The sequence below is a fragment of the Erpetoichthys calabaricus genome, chromosome 4 (assembly GCF_900747795.2).
Source record: "Erpetoichthys calabaricus chromosome 4, fErpCal1.3, whole genome shotgun sequence".
NCBI lineage: Eukaryota > Metazoa > Chordata > Cladistia > Polypteriformes > Polypteridae > Erpetoichthys > Erpetoichthys calabaricus.
In genome coordinates this window covers 86,125,733-86,142,645 of record NC_041397.2, presented here as the reverse complement: position 1 = coordinate 86,142,645, position 16,913 = coordinate 86,125,733, and positions in this window count along the sequence as shown.

Genomic DNA, 16,913 nt, shown 5'->3' with positions numbered 1-16,913 from the left:
TCAAAATGTGGAAACAGTTCTGAAAAACAGCCTACTACATGGCAATTCATCCAAACCTATTTTCTTGAAAGTAGACAGTACTTAAAAATAGGCTACAAGACGGTAGTGAGACCAGCTATGTTATATGGGTTGGAGACGGTGGCACTGACCAGAAAGCAAGAGACAGAGCTGGAGGTAGCAGAGTTAAAGATGCTAAGATTTGCACTGGGTGTGATGAGGATGGACAGGATTAGAAATTAGTACATTAGAGGGTCAGCTCAAGTTGGACGGTTGGGAGACAAAGTCAGAGAGGCGAGATTGTATTGGTTTGGACATATACAGAGGAGAGATGCTGAGTATATTGGGAAAAGGATGTTAAGGATAGAGCTGCAAGGGAAAAGGAAAAGAGGAAGGCCTAAGCGAAGGTTTATGAATGTGGTGAGAGAGGACATTCAGGTGGTGGGTGTAACAGAGCAAGATGCAGAGGACAGAAAGATATGGAAAAAGATGATCCGCTGTGGCGACCCCTAACAGGAGCAGCTGCAAGTAGAAGAAGAAGACAGTACTTAAAAATAGCTAGTCTTGGGGGAAAGCCCATTCTTTTTAGGTTAAGTCAGATTAATAGAATTTTGTATTGCACAAATAGCCATATCATTTTTTTATATAAATGGTGATTGTTTGGAGATAAAAATTCATTTAAGGGCAGGTGTTTAATGGCCCTTGACTTATTATACCTCTGTTTAAAGAGAGTTGAAATCTGATATGATTGTGATGTACATTAAATGTGTTAACTCTTACAAATGTCCTCGGGTCAAATTTGACTAGACTGTTTTATATCTGTTCAGGATAAAACTTGACCGTTCCTACATTTGCCTCATATAGCAAACTGTGTAAGTGTATGCCATGCTGTGTCTTTTGGTTCAATTTTGAACCACCATAGACTTCAATGGATTTTCCACTGCATCTAGGGTAATGTGCTTGTTCAACACCTATAAAGCATTCTGAATGTCATCTTTTCAGCTCAGAAATATAAAGAATTTTAGTAAAGTTACAAAAAGCAAAGACATTTCCAAACATCACATTTTTGTACTGCTGCTACATATTTTGAACACTGCCATGTCCTTTGGGTCAATTTTGACCCACCAAATATGGATTGTACTCTGCATTTAGGGTAATGTGCATGCTCACAATTCATAAATAACACATAATTATCAGTTGTTCTACAATACAGGTATAACCTAAAATCATTGGTACTACAGGTTATTATGGTGAATCAATACAGAATAGGTATGGGTTGGAAAACCAGGGCATCTATAAAAGTTTGTCAGAATCTGGTAAAAAATGACCTGTAAGACACAGCAATGTGTAAGCACTTGAAGTATTGTAAGGGTTTATATAATGTCCAATTTCAGTATTTTTATAGATGGTTATGTAAATTCTGCAAATGCAATCATTTTAACTTAAATTAATTTAAGGTAGAGTAATGTAGCTTTATAAATAAAACAACTACTGTATGTGAGTTGATTTTTTTAATGTATTGGAAAAAAACTGTATTCCTCCATATATTAATCAAGGTGTTCTAATGCAGTGTAGTTGTTATTCTATGGCAGTATAAACCTTGTTTAAAGAATATTATTGCCCATTTTAACAATTAATTTATTTTATCAGCTAAAACATTGCCTGATTTTAAATATATATTAATTTGTCTGTTTAAAAAAACATTTTGAACCAGTAATTATATTCCAGCTTTCTACTATGAAAATGAATAGCCACTTTAATGTATTTTTACGGAAGTATTTAATATTTGCCATCCATTTATCAATTTACTGAAGCCATTTATTCCATTACAGAGTTGTAAGCAGAAGTGCAAAACTCAAACTTTATATTTAACTGACAGAACTTCCCAAGTTTGGCCATTTTGCTAAAATGCCAGATTATTTACTGGCACACATAATGCAAGCTAAAAAGAAAAAAGTACATGAATATAATGTAGTTTACACTCATTCTACTGTGATGAGATGCCCTGTTGTCATTTAATGTCAAACATGGTAGCACAGCACAATAAAACTTTGACAAATCTGCTTTATATACGGTTTAGTTTCAATCGGTGTCCCGTACAGAGTCTATCCCAACCAACCCAGATTCACGGCAGGATTCGGCCTTTCACAGGGTGCTAGTCAATTGCTGGGTCTATTTATGCACACCAGCACATTCACGCAAAAAAAAGATAGTACTACCATTTATATAATACACACATATCTTTGGGAATTTGAGAGGAAAACCAAAACAAAAGAAAAAAATACAGACATACAGAGAAATTTCAACTCCACATAGATAGCAAGCAGGATTTAGGCCTAGAAGGCATGAGGCAGCAGCACTCTCCACTGTAGAAACATTTAGAGCCTTAATTGTCTTGTGTAAGTTTAAGCTTTGCTGATCTTCACTCTACATTTTTTTATAGCTCTTTAAGAAAGTCATTCTCCTGCCCACAAAGAGAATCAGCATAGAGAAGCAAAACTTGTGTTTGGGTCATTCTCGTGTTTATGCCTGACCAACTCTTCTCTCTTCACATGCCCTTCTTAATCAATACATGTGAGTAGGAACAATCAGTTACTGTATATTAGTCAGGGCATTTGCCTTGAGAAATCGAGCTGATTAAAGTTGTTCAGTCTATTAATGCATATACTGTACATTTTAGTTTCAACCAAGAAATGAACTATTTCTTCAGGTAATGGCATTATTACATACTAGTCATTTAGCCCGTTAAAATAATGGGCGCTAGAACAGTGGTGCATAAACATTAGTAGGAACAGTCTATATTAAATGGCAAGGGACTTTGACCTCATTCTTTTTGTTGGTCGTATTTTTCTTTCTTTTGTTGATGTTTACTTGCTGAGCTGACCGTTCTTTGTGGGCTGCCGCCGTGTATTGTGTGTCTTTAATTTTCTGTGACAGTAATACTGTCTTGTACGTCCGCTGGCTTGTATGTCCGTAATACTGTATATCTTTAATTTTCTCTGGCGGTAATACAGACGTGCGCGTCGGTAATGTGCCTTTAATCTCCTCTGACAGTAATACTGGCTTGTATGTGGCTGTAATATGAGTCACTGTATTGTGTACCTTTAATTTCCTCTCGCAATAATACTGGTTTGCATTTCCGTAAAACGCCGTCAACTTTCTCTGACGGTAATATTGCGCATCTCACCGAGCCCCGCGCATGCGCACTTCACCAGAAGACACACACACACACACACACACACACGGACACCTGGACGCACATAGGGATTTCATTAAAGAGGATTTCACTGACAATAAGACTTTTTTTATGGATCTACAGAGAAACGTTTTGTAGAATATAAATTTACTAACACTATGTAGCCCTAGTTACAGGGAGGAGTAGCCTAGTTCAACAGTATCAAGCAGAAAAATAGAGCCATTCTTGGATAGAATACTAGTTACTGTATTGCAGGACACTCATATCAGGCCAAATTATTGTCATTAATTAAACTAAAGCAAACATCTTAGACATAAACCAGAGTATCTCCAAAACAGGAAGATATAGTTATAATAATAATAATTCATTACATTTATATAGCGCTTTTCTCAGTACTCAAAGCGCTATCCACACAGGGAGGAACCAGGAAGCGAACCCACAATCTCCTTACTGAAAGCTGCAGCACTACCACTGCGCCACCTGTGAGGAGAATGCAAAAACTCCACAAAGAAAGTGAGCTGGCCAACATTCAAACCCAAGTCTCAGGTACTGCTCCACTGGTGTGCAAGTCCATTTCATACTAGAACATTCTTCAGTTGGTGTGGCTCTGATAGGAATACAGTACATGTTGAGCTTTTAGCTTTCTTAGCATGTGTTTCCTATGAAGCTCTGATGAGTACACACAGAAACAAACAATAGGTACAGTATCATGTTATTCACTCCTTTATGTAGGCATATTTACTTAAATGTTTAACTTTGAAAACATACTTAACTGAGCACACATTCTTAGCAACAGGATTCATTATGATAATAATTTTTACATTTTTTAAAAAACACTATATTATATCAGTTGTATGAATCCTAACATGGTTGTTTGATCCATCAAATTCTCACTGGAATATTAGTCTATTCTTGAATACATTTAGTTTATGGTTTTATATTCTGGCTTCATGCCTGGAAATCTGTAGGCTACTGCCAGTTTTTTCAGTTATTTGCTATGATTTATCTTGTACTTTATTTTTCAATCCATCTACTCAACCCCCTTAATCTGATTTCAGAGTTTCAAAAACTGTAAACTCCCACAACAGGGATGGGTGGATGGCAGAATCTGGCAGTCCATAGTGGAGCATATTCATGCACTGTTAAACAAATTGATAACTCATTATGACAATGGCAGCAACAGATCTCCAGGGACATCATGGCCAATTATGTACACTTTCAAAATGTTACAAATGAAAAAAGGTGAGACAAACACTTCAAATGTGACACCATGAAAATATAAATTAGTGTTTTGTGGGGAAAAAAGCCATTTCCAAATAAACCATGTGTGAATGTCCTCTAAATGTCCAGTGGCCTGGCTGAATATGCTTCTTGATTCCATTTCAGTTGCAGCTCATTTCAGTAGTAATATATTGTATCTTAGTGCCATTCTGTCTATGGGTTTGAAGCAGTAATTTGATTTGTGTAAGCTAATGGTTTTGTGGTAAAAACTAACTTGTGCTGTAGCTGTATAGGGTGTCCATTTCCGACCCTCCAACCATCATGTTTTAATCAAGCGTTGTAGAAAAAATTGAATTCCTCTGAGGGTTTCAGCCTGGTGTCCCATTACAAGTGTGTTCCCATTTTGTACCATTTCCTGTTGACATCCCAGCAGCTCAGTTTCATACAGAAATATGAGACTAATTATGTAAGCATGATAACCACAGATTGTACTGGGAAAATTACTATTTAATTCCATAGTAAAAATATTATTGTTACAAGTGCATAGAGGTTTCACTGTCTTTAATATTGAGTAAATATTTTCCATAAATTACCTAAATTAGCATATGAAATATTAATCTGATATGTAAAGCTCAAAATATATATGTGCGTCTATATGCATGCCTGGTATACAAATCCACACTGTTGGACCAATCGCTGGGGGTAACATTTTTTTTTCCATTTAACTACAGTTTGAACAAAAGTGCCACTTGCTAGTTCACAGCAAATGAAACTCCAGAACATGCTGAAGCAGACTAGCAGACAAATGGACCAAAGCTTAAAATTACTTATCCGTGCAATTTTCAGTACTGGTTCTTATAATCAATATAATTAAGAAAGTCCTTCATTAAAAAAAAGCTAACAGATTTTTACAAACACAAAATAAAATTCACTAGGACTGTGTTTACTACAAAAGATTATGTTGCTCAAATTATTCACACTTCCCTGTTAGCTGACCTACACACCATAAAGATCACTCAGGAGCGGCTCTGGAAGAAATAATCACTTTCGGCAGGAAGATACAACCAGGCAAAACCCTGTTAAATTCCAATCAAAGATAATAATAAAAAAATAATGGAAAATGATGTGCTAGTATGCTCTCTTTGTGAAGGACAATTCCTTTTTACTATTGATTAACAGCACATTCTAGTTTTCATTTGCAGGTTATCATGGTCAGCTCTGAAATAAGATACCACCTGCTGGGAGTGTCTTCCTTTTATACTAGGCGGAAAGAAAGAAGTGTGGCTTCATTGCCCTCAAGGGGAGGTTTCTTGAGGCTGTGAGGGAAAAAGGAGACAAGACTGTAAGTGACAGCGCTCCCTCTTGTCCTGGAGTGGTATTACTTACTTCAAGAAAGCCTGGAAGGTGACCCTCTGGTGTGCATGCGTAACAATATTTTATTTATTTTTATATATATATATATATATATATATATATATATATATATATATATATATATATATATATATATATATATATATATACATTGATTATGAGACTATAACATACTGCATACACTAAGCTATATTATATTATCAAAAATGAAAGAGAATATTAATGTGACCAAACAGTCACCCTTTTTGTACATCCTTACACAATGAAAAACAGACCCATCATCCTCAAACTTTTAAATATTCAAATGGTTGCCTAAAGGGTCAGGTCTGCCCTCATAAAATGATTACAAGAAATTAATTCAAATAAACTTGCTTTTATACAATGGAAAATCTTTGTCCAAAACAGAAAACAGGAAAAACCCTGGAACAGGGCACCAGGCCACTGCAGTTCATACACCAGCAGAAAGAGCCATTGTAGAATGCATGTATTTGACGAAACTGGATGAAAACTGGAGTATCTGAAGAAAACTCCATGCAGATCTTGCAGACTCCATAGAGACTGTGACCAGGTGCAGAATTTAATCTCAGAACACTGGTCAGTCACTGAGCATTGTGTTACTGGGCCACCCTTAATGGCTGTAATATGAACCTTAAATCTTAAGTGCGGTTGCATGCCTGTGAGGGCAAAAAATCAAGACTGTTTTGTGTATTATAAATATATGACTGTTCTAGGTCGGTTTTTCTCAGCATGTGCGTAGCTGAAACTTGTTTGTTACACAATACCTCCACCAATAATTGCAGGGGACGTGCTGACATTGGTCAGCAATGTGTATTAACTGTCACAGTAAGGGCAAGAATTAACTTCAATGGAATTCAGTCCTGGCTGTGGTTAGTTTAACCTTGTGCTAGCTGCTGTGAAATATTATTCAGGAGTCTGACCAAGAACAATTAGGACTAGAAAATAATATTTGGATTATTTAGCTTTTGTTCATGGTAGAATTAATTTATTAGTGGGATTTGAAGAAAATATTTTCATATGGACATACATTCTTAAAGCGGCTTAATTCAGTTCAGGGAAGCATGGGGCTGGGTGGCGGAAGGCAGTAAACAACTCGGGACAGGATGTTTGGTTTTAGAGTCATTGTGACAACAACTGGCATATTGCCTTGCGTAAGATAGATAGATAGATAGATAGATAGATAGATAGATAGATAGATAGATAGATAGATAGATAGATAGATAGATAGATAGATAGATACTTTATTAATCCCAAGGGGAAATTCACAAGTATATAAGATACAAGTATATAACAAAAGGTGCACAAGCACAATGAAAAGGATGTCTTGGGACCTGTCACTAAAGAGAAATAAATAGCCTTAACAAAAAAGGGGGATTTTGGTAGCATGCCCTGTGATTGACTGGAGTCCCATTTAGAGTTGGTTCTCAGCTTGCATATTGTGCTTCTCCATTTAGGCTGCAACCCCCATAAGCTGTGAACTGAATATGCAGCTTAGAAGAGGCAAGGATGGCTTTTATTAGGATAAAAATTGTTAAGGTGCTTTAAGAGTCTAACCCTGTTTTTTCTCCGCTGACTACAGTACTTTGACATGTGTGCTTCACTGTAGCTTGATGTATTATCAATTCTTTGCCAATATTATCTTAATATTAAGTACAGGAAAATGAGTAAGTATAACAACAGAAGTTTTAAAATCATTTTGAAAAGGAGTTTATATGTAATACTTAGAATTGTAAGAGTCTATGTCAAATAAAATTAATAGAATTCTGGGCAGATAAAAGTTTTTTTTTTTCTAAAATACAGGTATGTAGTTATAGCACCAAAAAACTGCAGTGTATGGTAAACCATTATACTGATGTATACAGTTTATTCTTTTTCTAGTTTAAATATATATAAGACATACAATAAGTGAATCTTCCACAGGCTTTGATGTGCCTTTTTATCTTAATCCACCATCTATTTCATATATTGACATTTGCCAAGATGTTAAAGAAGTTAATTACATTAATGGTCATCATTTTCTGTATCTGCAGGGCAATGCATCAAACCTAATTATATAGCTCACACAATCCAAGAGGTGTGCTGTTAATGGAAAAAGCAGCCTGAAATCTGATCATAAAAGCAATAATTTTATAAATCTGATTTGTCTTGTCAGTGTAGAATAGTTCAAAGTTATGGCATCGTTGAAAGAAGTGGAGATTTTAAAGTTAGAAAATCCAGACCTGAAATAATAAAGTAAAAGTTGTCTCATTAAAATATGATTTAGGCATCTATGCCTCTCTTATGGTCAAAGTAATTATTGCACCATGAACGATCACCTTTGTACATTTAAAATATGAGTGGCACTTACTATTCCTTTGTTAAATCTTCCCATCCATCACTGAAACTGCTTAATTAAGTTTGGAGTTGCAGAGGCCAAAGACTATCTCAACAGTATCACGTGCAAAGAAGACCCTACACTGAAGCAGGAAGCATATAATGTTATGTTTGATTAATTTCACACATATTAGCACTACTTTTTCCTTCCTTATTACGTGTATATATATATATATATATATATATATATATGGTTGAAATAGTTTACTGTCAAATAAATGCAAAGAGTACGCGACACGTGTTTCGCCCTCATTCTGGGCTCATCAGGCATACACACTCATATATATATATATATATATATATATATATATATATATATATATATATATATATATATATATATATATATTTACACATACCACCACCCAGACCCAACACAGACAGATGCAGGACACCTTTCCCTGTTTCCCACAAGTCTAGCACAGTCCCCAAGCACAGCAAAATACAACACTAATTCCTTTTCCTTCTCCTTCTTGCAAGCTTCATCCATTCCCACCCGACTCTGGCTCCCAGAGTAGTGGCTGCTGCCTCCTTTTATAAGGCACCCAGAAGTGCTCCTGGTGTTCATTGATGCATTTCCGGCAGCACTTACAGGTGTGGTGGAAGAGCTGCCCAAAAGGGCTCAGCAGCTGCTGAAGCACCCCCTGGCAGCACCCACAGATCCCAACAGGGCTGTATCCAACTCCCAAGAAGCCCTGCAGAAGTCTGAGGCACCGCTACAACCCAGGGGGGCTGCTACCTAGTGCTCCGGGAGAGGTAATGCTCTGGCTATGCTCCCTCCCCAAGTCCTTCCAGCATGGAGGTGTCCCGGCCAGCCACAATGTTTGAGACAAAAACAAATTTCTCCTTGATAATACCCCTCTGCTTCACAACTTAAAATTGGGGGGGGGGATGTAGAGAAAGTGTTGTCATTTCTACATGGCGCAATTGAAATGTATACAAATACCCTTAAATGAAAGTCTGTAATGTGCACTATACTCAACTGCATTGTTTGATTTCTAATTTTAAGGGTACCATAATGTTTGGGACAATTGGCGTCACAGGTGTTTGTGATTACTCAGGTGGGTTTCATTGCTTCATTAGTGCAGGCATAAGATACCAGGGCTTGCTTTGGAGTCTGTAGTTGCCATTATTCAAGATGAGGCCAAGAGCAGTGGCAATGAAAGTCAAAGAAGCCATTATAAGGCCAAAAACCAAGAATAAAACCATTAGAGACTTTGGTAAAACTGTAGGATTACCTAAGTCAACTGTATGGAATATCATTAAGAAAAAAGAACACACTGGTGAGCTCAGTAATCACAAAGGGACTGGTAGGCCAAGAAAGACCACCACTGCTAATGACAGAATAATCGTCACTGCAGTAAAGAAACACCCGTCTGACAGATCAGAAACAGTCTTCAGGAGGCAGATGTGTATGTGTCAGAGATGACCATCTACAAAAGACTTCATGAACAGAAATACAGAGGTCACTCTGCAAGATGCAGGCCACAAGTTAGCCATAAAAACAGGATGGTCAGATTACAGTTTGTGAAAAAGTGCTTTAAAGAGCCTGAAGAATTGTGGAAAAAGGTGTTGTGAACAGATGAAACAAAGATTAACCTGTATCAGAATGAAGGCAAGAGCAAAGTGTGGAGATGAGAAGGAACTTGCCAAAATCTATAGCATGCCACCTCATCTATTAAACATGGTGGTGGGGGTGTTAGGACTTGGGCATTTTTGGCTCGCACAGGTGCTGGCACACTACCTTCATTGATGACAACTCCACAATGAATCCTAAGGTGTATAGAAACATCTTATCTGGTCAAGTACAGTAAATACCTCCAAACTCATTGGACCAGGCTTCATCTAACAAGAAGATAATCATGCTAAACATATTGCTAAGGCAACACAGCTAAAAAATTGAAAATTCTTGAATGGCTAAGTCAGTCACCCGGTTTAAAACTGACTGAGCATGCCTTCCATATGCTGAAGAGAAAACTCAAAGGGACAAGCACCCAAAAGAAGCAGGACCTGAAAATGGCTGTTTTACAGGCTTGGCACAGCATATCCAGAGAAGATACTCAGCAATTGGTGATGTCTATGAATCATAGAATTCATGCAGTCATTGCATGCAAGGTATATGCAAAAAAGTACAAAATATGACTACTTTAACATACCTGCCATTGTTGTGTCCCAAACATTATGGTGCCTTGAAATGGGGGGACCATGTAGAAAAAGTATTGTCATTTCTACATACTGTAATCAAAATGTGTGCCCTTAAAGTCTGCAATGTGCACTTTAATCATGTCTGAAATATTTGATTTGTAACTTTAAACTGTGGGGCAGAGGGGTAAATCAATGAAAAATGTGTCTTTGTCCCAAATATTATGGAGGGCACCATATATATAAAAATTGAGGTTGCTGGCTTAGACTATTATAGAATGCCCAGGAGGGTGTAGGTGTCCAAGATTGTGACTGTGCCTGATTTTGTCATTTGACATTGCCTCTTATAACTGACTGTGGACCTTTTGTCTGCCATAACTGACTGTGGAAACCCCAGAGGTTTATTTCCATAGGGTTGTGCTGACATACAGTTTTTCATTTCCACTCTTCTTTTGTCAACTGCCAATAGTTCAACAATGAATTAATGGGCAGATATTGCTGGGCTCCATTTATGTTTAATCAGTTTTGGACTACTTTGTTTCCCTATCTGTTTAAACAAATCTGTGTCATTATGCAAATAGTGATTTGTAGTTTTTTATTTGTATCTGCCTGTAAATTTGTCACAGCACTCTGCAACTGCCCTCAATTAACAGCTCTATACAAAAAAAAAGAGAATACATTGGCATTATGGGGATATAGATATTAGAGTTATTGCACCACTGTTCCAAAAACTTGGGTTTCAATTTTGGTCACTATTTCTGTTGAGTTATGATCTCTTTCCTTGTAAGTGTATTGGTTTTCTTCCAGAATCCCAAAGAGTACTTTCGTTAGTTGACTAATGTCTCTTAACTGGTATGGTATGGGTGAGGGCAGCTGTACACATGATTGTACCCTGTAATAGACTGAAAAAACCTCTCCAGGGTTTGATCCTGCTTTGCCTCCAGTATTGCTGAAATTGACTTTGATCCTCTGTAAACCAAAACATTTATTAAACAAACTTACAAATTTATTTAGCTTGCATTGCTAATTTACATCATCTGAACCCTGGCTTAAAGTTCGGCTAGATTGCACTAATATTGCATTAACACGACTCTCTTCATGTTCCTACAGTATAAAGATACAGGCTTGGAGAAATGGTGTCTGTATGTGCCCAATTCTAGTCTGGTTATTGTAATTTGCTTGATGTTACTGTCAGTGTATTTAATTTTACTTTTTTGACTCTGATTAAAAGAAAATTAATCTTTAATGTCAAAGTGAACAAGAGACCTCTGTAAAGTGATGTGAATTAATAACACATATAAAACAAATCACATAAGTATTCACCCCCTTTAACATGGCACACCTAAATCATCAGACAACTGGTTTAAGAGGTCACAGAATTAGTTCAGTGGAGACCACCTGTCTGCAGTCAAGGGGTTCCAAGTGAGTGTATTATAAATGCACCTGTATGTGAAAGGCCCAACCTGTGGTGAGTCAGTATCATGTCCTAACCTACACAATAAAGACAAAAAAAAAAGACTCTAAGAAACTCTGTGAAAACGTGATTGAAAAGCACACGTCAGGGGAATGAGACAAGAAATATCTGAGTCACTGAAAACCCCACAGGGTCCAGGTGTCCAGACAATCATTATGAAATGGAAAGAGTATGGCACAGCTGTAAATATGCCTAGAGAAGGCCATCCACAAAAACTGAGTGATCACGCAAGAAGACTAGTAATGGAGGCTGCCAAGAGATCTGTGAGAAGTCTGAAGTCAGAGTTACAAGCTACAGTAGAAGAAATCACAGAGACTGTACATGCAATTGTTGTGGGTGTGCTTCACCAGCTTTAGCTTTATGGGAGAGTTTCAAAGAGAATGCGTCTATAAAAATATGCACAGAAGGGACACGGGAGACTGTGAATTTCCCCCTGGGATTAATAAAGTATCTATCTATCTATCTGAAGTCACCTGGAAGAAGGTTCTGTTGTCTAATTGTGATTCAAATTGAGTTATTTGGCCATCAGACCACACATCATGTTTGGCGTAAGGCAGACACTACACATTACCAAAAATGTACCACCGCCCACTGTGAATCATGGAAAGCGTGTAAGAGTAGAAGGTAAAATGAATGCAACAAAAATACAGGAAGGAGAACTTGACACAGTCTGCAAGAAATCTGCACTTTGGGAGAACATTTGTTTTCCAGCAAAATGAGTCCAAGATTAAAGGCAAAGCTTAAAAACAACAATGTTAAAGTCCTGAAGTGGCTGAGGCAGAGTGCAGATCTCAGTCAATTTGAGAATATGTGGCTGGACTTGAAAAATGCTGTTCATTTACAATCCCCATGCAGCCTGACAGAGCTTGAACACATTTGGAAAGAACAACAGGGAAAAATGGCAGTGAGCAGATGTGCAAATTATTAATTTTTAAGTAGCAGAAAAAAATGTTTGTTACTGATTACCAGGTCTTATATGACTCATAATGACACAACTCAGACATGAGGGTGTAGTAGGTAGAGGCTTTACTGTTAAACATAACATTGCATTTCAGGACATTTTTGTTTGTTAGATTTGCCATTACTTTGAAAATTTTTTCAAGCCAATGGACAGAAATGGCAATGCGTTTCAGCATTTAAGAAATGTTTGGTCTAGAGAAAAGTGAAGCCAAAATTAAGGAAGGTGTTTTTGTTGTTCCTGAAATCCGTGAACTGATGCTTGACGACAAGTTCAAAAGGAAACTGAAGCCCACTGAATCAGCAGCATGAGAAGCATTCGTGCGGGTTGTCCAGAATTTTCTTGGCAGTCACAGAGCAGAGAATAATGCTGAGCTTGTGGTAAAATCTGCTGAAAGCATATCAGCTTATGGAAGCCTGAATGTCACTGAAGACGCATTTTTTTACATTCTCATCTTGACTTTTTCCACCAAATCTGTGTGATGTCAGTGATGAGTATAGGGAAAGATTTCATCAAGATATAAAGGTGATGGAAAACTGATATCGGGGAAAATTCACTCCGAGCATGATGGGCGACTACTGTTGGTTCTTGCAAAGAGAGACAGATGTGCAGTACAAGTGTAAAAGCGAGTGCCTCCAACATTTTTGGGCACGCTGACCTCACTTTTATATTGAGGTAAATTGACATAAATATGCTTTAACGTGACTCTGGTATCGTCTTCTGGTTTGTTTTCAGAATAAACACATCAAAACAATTTTGGTGGGACACAGTCCAAACTCCAGATATTGTGTTGATATATAATATTGATATTCAAAAGTGTCAAAACATCAATGATGTGTATTCCAAAATCCTGACGAGCTATCTTAATTCTGATTTCATATATGAAATCAGTGTAAAAAACTTAATAAAGAGCTGCTCTGAAGTTCCCAGTAGCAAACCAAAAATATTTTTTGTAGACCATTTTTTTGTAACTATTAAGTATAAATCCATTTTTCAATGTTAATATTTAAAACTTAAAATTGTTCTTGAGATATTACTAAATAATCAATATAATACACAAACCACAGCATTTAAATTTTAAACAAATGTTTCATTTTCTAGACAGTTAAACAAAAAAAAACCCTGAAAAATAAAACCCTGACTTGAGTGAATCCCAGTCAATTGAAGTCTCTCTATCAGCCATAACGTTTTGCTGAAAGCCAGCTTCACATGATGACTATGAACATCAGGTGGATGAGCTCATGGCTGATATCTGAAAACACCTATTGGTGATGCTTCTTGTCATTTTGCTTTTTCTCTTTTTTGCTGACTATATCAAAATGCACCCAATGTTTTCTTGCCTTAATCACCATCTTTCAGAACACTTTTCCATTTGAAAGCTAACAACATTCTTATACTGTAAGTGAACCTTGCATGGCTTGTTAGAAGTCACCTTATATTTTAGCTCTGTTGAGTTGTTTACCTCCAGACTTTAGAAATGCTGAACTTTCCTGTGGTTAGAGAACTGTATCATTACTCTGCATACCCAGCAATCTATGGTCTAGTCAGTGGAAACACGTGCATTTGAAGTGACAGTACAAAAAGAAAACTTTGTGATTATACACAATGCAATATATAAAGCCAAAAATACATTTATTACACATATATCAGAGAAAATAAAAATCCAGCTAAGCAAATAAATAGTAGTGGTATCAGTAGTAATAGCATCAGTAGTAGTAACACTTTTGTTTAGGTACTGGAAAAATGCATGTAATAAGAACTTAGCAAAAACCTTTTTTTTTTTTTTTTGGTCTTAACACAAAGCAACAGTAAAGTGGTTATTCATCTCTGTGCAGTATGGCATATTAATAGCTTTAGATGTTAAGGTTGCACAGCAGTATGTGAGTAATAGATGAATTATTTACCAAAAGTAATCTGTAATTTCACTCGGCTAGAGTTAAATCAAGATAGGATTGTCATCATGCCCATATGGAGAGCTATGACAACATTAATTGCATATTGTTCCTTGATAATGAAAACTATGGGAAGAAGCCAAAAAATGCAGAAGTGATCAACCCTGTCTGCCCACAAAACATTAAGGGAACCATTCCCAGATCGAGAAAAACACCGTTGTGTTACACAAGTAAACTAGAGACAATCAACACAAACTGTTATCATTAGGCCATATTATGTGCTTAGTGCCTATTAGGTCAAGCGCAAGAGCCAAGTCTAATGCTAGGCAATAGCATATATGAGATGCGAGAGATGGGAAGATGTGGGTGAAGTACAGTTAGGTCCATAAATATTTGGACAGTGTGAATAAGGCGCTATATAAGCGTCCGACTCAGCACAGATTCACACTGAGGCACGTATAAATTGAACACAAGTCTTTATTTTCTCTTCAGCTGTGGGGCACGTTTCCCCCCCCCCCCCATGTCCCACAGGCACTTAACACAACACAAATAAATCTTTTTTCTTCACCTGTGGGGCACGTCTTCCCCGTGAACCCCACAGGTATAACAGTCCCAAAGTACCTCTTTCTCAAGACAGCAATCCTTCCATTGGCATTGGCACCGGCACTGGCACCGGCACCGGCACCGGCACCGGCACCTCTTCCTCCCGATTCTGGCCCTGAGTGGTGGTTGCTGGCTTCTTTTATGGCCCTCCCGGGAGTGCTCTTGGTGCTTGCTCACCTGTTCCCAATTGCATTCCCGTGTGGGTCCATGATTAGACCAGCTGGGCTTAACTATCTCTGCCTTGCCCCCTGGCAGCTATCCCAGGTCCCCACAGGGTTGGGAAGAACTCCATCTCCCATGAAACCCTGTGGAAAACTGAGGCATTATCAACCAGGGAGGCTGCCACCAAGTGTCCCGGGGGAGGTATTGAGGAGTCCATGGCTGCTCCCCCGGAATACAAGTAGAAGGGACGTCCTGGCCGGGCATGAACCCTGGCCATCCTCCACAACAGAGACAACTTTTTTCTAATTTTGGTTCTGTACATTACCACAATGAATTTTAAATGAAACGATTCAGATGCAATTGAAGTGCAGACTTTCAGCTTTAATTCAGTGGGGTGAACAAAACGATTGCATAAAAATGTGAGGCAACTAAAGCATTTTTTTAACACAATCCCTTCATTTCAGGGGCTCAAAAGTAATTGGACAATTGACTTAAAGGCTATTTCATGGGCAGGTGTGGGCAAGTCCGTCGTTATGTCATTATCAATTAAGCAGACAAAAGGCCTGCAGTTGATTTGAGGTGTGGTGCTTGCATGTGGAAGATTTTGCTGTGAACAGACAACATGTGGTCAAGGGAGCTCTCCATGCAGGTGAAAGAAGCCATCCTTAAGCTGCGAAAACAGAAAAAACCCATCCCGAGAAATTGTTATAATTTTACGAGTGGCAAAATCTACAGTTTGGTACATCCTGAGAAAGAAAGCAAGCACTGGTAAACTCAGCAACGCAAAAAGACCTGGGCATCCACGGAAGACAACAGTGGTGGATGATTGCAGAATCATTTCCATGGTGAAGAGAAACCCCTTCACAACAGCCAACCACGTGAACAACACTCTCCAGGGGGTAGGCGTATCGATATCCAAGTCTACCATAAAGAGAAGACTGCATGAAAGTAAATACAGAGGGTGCACTGCAAGATGCAAGCCACTCATAAGCCTCAAGAATAGAAAGGTTAGATTGGACTTTGCTAAAGAACATCTAAAAAAGCCAGCACAGTTCTGGAAAAAACATTCTTTGGACAGATGAAACCAAGATCAACCTCTACCAGAATGATGGCAAGAAGAAAGTATGGAGAAGGTGTGGAACAGCTCATTATCCAAAGCGTACCACATCATCTGTAAATCACAGTGGAGGCAGTGTGATGGCTTGGGCATGCATGGCTGCCAGTGGCACTGGGACACTAGTGTTTATTGATGATGTGACACAGGACAGAAGAAGCCGAATGAATTCTGAGGTGTTCAGAGACATACTGTCTGCTCAAATCCAGCTAAATGCAGTCAAATTGATTGGGCAGCGTTTCATGATACAGATGGACAATGACCCAAAACATACAGCCAAAGCAACCCAGGAGTTTATTAAAGCAAAGAAGTGGAAAATTCTTGAATGGCCAAGTCAGTCACCTGATCTTAACCCAATTGTGCATGCATTTCACTTGTTGAAGACTAAA